At 45.2% G+C, this 4,733-nt stretch overlaps 1 long non-coding RNA gene across 1 annotated transcript; it reads left to right on the top strand.

Annotated features, from left to right (window-relative positions):
• The first annotated feature begins 1,294 nt into the window (after positions 1 to 1,294).
• LOC135373295 (uncharacterized) lies at positions 1,295 to 3,698 on the top strand. Its single transcript, XR_010416407.1, has 2 exons — positions 1,295 to 1,638; positions 3,399 to 3,698. It is a non-coding gene; the product is annotated as an uncharacterized LOC135373295 (long non-coding RNA).
• Positions 3,699 to 4,733: the final 1,035 nt, after the last annotated feature.

The raw sequence follows: 4,733 nt of genomic DNA, 5'->3' as shown, positions 1-4,733 counted from the left end.
TTCCCGCCTTTCGGTGCATATCAGCATTCGGATGTTCTGGACGTTTGGTGCTTATAAGCAGCTTCTCAAATCCTGCTCATTTCCACCAAACGCTCAAAACCACCAACTTTTTTTCTATGCATATGGGCGTTTGGAGGTTTTGAGCGTTTGGAGGTTACGAGCATTTGGTGCTTATGATGAGCTACTACCAGCTATCCTATGTTTTGGTCACATGACCAAGATCAGCCCAGACCGGGAAATGATCAGAGCAGCATCGGGGAGCGATCCTATATTATTGTTTACATGACCAGAAGGAGACCAGGGCGGGAAATCATCAAGGCACCGTCGGGGGACTACCTTATCTTCTCTTGCGCTCTACCTCCTCAGTTCCCACACCGCTGGGAACCAGTCGGGCACTATCGCCCGTTCAGGAGCCGAAGCCCCCATCGCGTTGCCATTCTTTTCCCTAGGGTTTCTGCTGCCTGGGAAGCTTCTGGAAAATGCACAGAATCCCTCCAAAAGTTTAAAATGTGATTGGTACTTTGTTTTACGTCGCTCGTCGTCCCATGATTTTGTCGACGGCGTTACACATTGATAAATCGTACGTAAAACCTGTCCCGTAGCATTACGCGGTTTCTTATATGCACAGCACGCTTTCTTCTTGCAAAAATAAAACGGTATCTGCATTTTGTTGCTAAAACGAATGTCGAAACGTCAGTTAGTTGTCCGTACACTGGGCAAGGGCTGTAAAGGGGCTAACGCAGAGGCGAGTCGATACAAATCGTTCGAGCTCACAAAAAAACAAACGACGTATTCAAGTCACAATATCGGACAGAGCTTGGTTCACGAATGAGTTCACAGCTTCTGCACTGTTTTCTCATCGCGGAAACAGTAGAACTCGGCTGTCCGCCATCTTGAAGTACAGGTACGTGAAGCCACCAAAAAGCCGTAACTGGAAACCATTGACAAGCACGAAGGCGCGTACACTAACAGTGCCCGTTCGGGTGCATTTACGTCATAAAACTTGGCTGCGCCCATGTGTGTTTCGGAATGGATTATGTTTTCTTTTCTTGACATAGTACTGTACCGAACTGGGAGTATGAAGTTGCATTTTGGGAATGTTGGATGTGGGCTTTCAGAATAGCACAACCGTTTCGATTATTAAGGGTACCGGCGTAGCTGACCTTTAATGCTTTTAATTATTTCGCTTTTGCCAAGTAACTCGAAATGTAAGACTAATGGTTGTATTCTTAGCTATATCAACAGGAACTGCCAGCCGTTCTCTGCAGTTATTGTGCTTCGACCGGTCGAAAGTGTTCACCGTTAGGGCTTCCTGTCGACGGAAATCATTAGGGCAGAGCGATAGAGCAGACCTCCACCCCTTCCGCCCTTCGGATGCGAGATCTAGTGCCAGAAACACTACATGCCAACGCATTCTGTGACTGTCCGGGCCTGTACTTGCGTCGAAGATGTATTCCTTTACACCAACCTTGGTTGCCGTCCTGACTCTGGTGGTTACGGCATCTGCCGTCTGCCCCAGGTATCCCGTTGACTTTGGTGGCTGCGACAAGGCCCTGTACAACTGCACACAGTCTATGTGCGATCGCCGTGGCCTCGACTGCTGTGACACCGTCTGTGGCACCAAACGATGCGTACTTGGTAAGATATTTGGCGCTGTTAATATTTTTCCCTCTTGGCAAGAACGAGCGTATATTTATACAGCTAGGAAACAATGCATTGCTCATATAGCGCGAAGTAAATAACAACAACATATATGCAAACAAGTATAAGTGACAGATTTGTATATGACACGCTAAAGGGTACAACATATTGTGTCAAAAGAATCTGACGTTCGTTACTAGAGCTGCCATAGGTAGGAAACACATACTAGGGGAAACATATAAGGATCGAAGTAGAGTTCGACTCCGAAATACTTTGTGTGATTTTTACGCTTACACGTTATAGTTGATTAGATATTCACTAGAGGACAACTGATACCAGTGATCCAGCCCTTCTTTGCACTACACTTAAAACCGTCCCAAGACTATATTTGCAAGAAATCACAGTTTCTTCTATGGAATGTGGGCCGCGACACTCCGAGATGTTTGATATATCGAAGGCGGTATTTGTGTAATGAGCCCTGCGCTGCAGCGATGGAATACCGGGGATTACGGGGTTTTCTGAAAAGGTTATAATCCCTTTGCAGCGGCCAAGGACGATGCCAGGAGAACTGTTCTAGGGTAGGAACAAGGGAAATATTGTAAATCCATTGTGCATGATTGTCTCTATAGTCCACCACATACTGCGTGTGCTTGTGACGTGCGTCGGTTGTTGCGGTCGCCGTCTGTAAGCTGCCACAGCCACATCGAAGACCAAGTGTGGCCTCTGTAAGACGTGCGCAAAAGACAGATTACTGAAAATAAACAAAACCCCAGGTTAGAGAATGTTCCACTAAACTATGTAAGGATACGTTTGAAATACAGAGGAAAAATATTCTTTTACCCTTGTCACACGGCAATCTTAACCGCCGTTACCCGACCGAACCGTGGATATCTAGAACCCACGGTTTGTTGTTGTCACACGGAAGTTTGCGACATGTTAGCCGTGATCAAGTGACTGTGACGCAAGCGCCAAGTATATGTTCATTACGCTGTATATCATGAAAAGGAAAGGGCATAATGGTAATTAAAAAGCTTAACAGTCATTAAATACACGGTACGCACATGATTATTTGCGCGAAATGTCATACGGGCAGCGCTAACCGCAGTTAAGGCCTCCTTCCATTTCCTCGGTTACCCCTCGAAACCGAGTTTGCCAATCTGGGTTTCCCATAACCGCGGTTAGGGGCTAGAGCACTGCACGGGCCTAATTTTCAGGCCTGTGCCCGGCCCAGGCCCGACAGCTACGGCCCGCACCCGGCCCGTGCCCGACGTCTGCTATAGATAGGGTAGGTGACAACGCAAAAGAGTAATCGCCGAAACTCCGACATATAAAGAGCAAAAATACATAGATGGCACGGAGGATAAAATAGTGAGCTCCATAGCTCCATAGGCCGTACGTTGATGGGGGTCTATATAGAGCTATTGCTTAAAAGAATATTGACTAAACATATTCCGCGGGGATAAAATAATAACTGTATTACAACACTAACAAAAAAAGAAAAGACACTTAAGCCACAGTGTCTTCAATACGGCATGAACAATCTGAGACGCTCGTCACGGTTACTTGCGGCGCGAACACGCTCGTTTTTTTTTTTTTAAGCACAGGTTTTTACGGATCACGATTCTGATAGTTCACGCAAGTTTTCCAAGTCATTCCTGTGCGTTTTCCCTTCTAGGGTAGGGGGAGGTTTGGCATCGTGTCTCGATAAAATTTCGTGTTAATCAAATAATCTCCCCGCTTTCCTTACCCTGTGGCAGGTGAACTACAAGTCCAGGCCGTGCCCGAGTACGCAGCACGCAGTCCGTACGAGGGCGAGCGTTGGTGCCACGAGTGCTCCGTCAGGTGTCGAAGCTGTATCGATTACTGCAAAAATGTAAAGAAGTTCGACCCCTACACGTCAATGTGGTGCGACCGCTGCTGGGAGGTCTGCAGGACATGCACGTCCCGTTGTGCCCTTTAAACCAAGTATTGTTGCTTCAGCTTTGGCGCTTGGTTTCCGTTTGAATGCTTTCTACTTCCAAGTCTAAAGTACAATAAATATTCGTTTCGGTAACGGAGATGTGTCATATAATTCCTCTGTATAAACTACGATACAGGCAAAATACAGTACAACTACATGCAATAGTGTTGGTAGATAGATGGCTCATATCTGAAATTACAGGCACGTGTTGAATAACATATTGCGCATGACAGATATGTGAGTCTATATGACTAAAAGATCGCAAAAGATGAGTAGAGAATATCGCAGAAATTATATGCTACTGATAAGAAAAACTGCAGGATATCAGGAAAAGAAAAATTGGCAAAAGCAAAACGGGTAAACTTCACAATTGGAAAACTTTAGATGCAACATCTTTGCGTAGAATGGGAAGGGTTACAGAAAAAAATATCACATGGGAGCGAGTTTATGAGGGTCTTACCTCACAAGATAAAGTCACTTACACACAGGGTGTTTCACCTAAGGTGATAAAAAATTATAACTGGCGTTGTACTCGCCGGAGGATTGTCGGACTTTCGGCATTTACCTTCTGGAAACTTTTGCCATCATTGAGGAAGGCTTTGGACAATTTTTAATTGCGCGAAATTTATTTTTTTCAGTTGAACTTTGAAAATTGCCAAGCGAACCTCACTTTTTTTTACAGAAATATGAAGTCCTCCACGGATAACCACACATCCAACCAAAACTATGCACAGTATTGAAACAGAAATAGTAAAAAAAAAATAAAAATTACGCTTTAGCCCCGCCTACTTGATTTTCGCAGAGAAGTGCCCGCGAAATCTGCGTCTAGACGAGAAAGTGTCCCCGCCTTCATTTGTCTTGGCTTCTTTGTGATAAGACGGTTGTTTTGTTTTCTTTGTGATAAGTCGGTTGTCACCAGCATCAAGGTCAACGCGGCGCAAAGAGAGGTAAAACAAGAGGCGGGAACACTTCCTCCTCCTCGCAAATACCGTGCGCTTTTCTTTGCCACAATCAAGCAGGCGGGGTTAAAGCCGAATTTTTACAAATTTTTAAAGACTATTTTTGTTGCGATACTGCGCATAGTTTTGGTTGGGTATGTGGTATCCGTGGAGGACTTCATATTTCTGTAAAA

Source organism: Ornithodoros turicata, unplaced genomic scaffold (genome assembly GCF_037126465.1).
Source record: "Ornithodoros turicata isolate Travis unplaced genomic scaffold, ASM3712646v1 Chromosome23, whole genome shotgun sequence".
In the NCBI taxonomy this organism is placed as follows: Eukaryota; Metazoa; Arthropoda; class Arachnida; order Ixodida; family Argasidae; genus Ornithodoros; species Ornithodoros turicata.
This window is presented reverse-complemented; position numbering and strand designations above follow the sequence as displayed.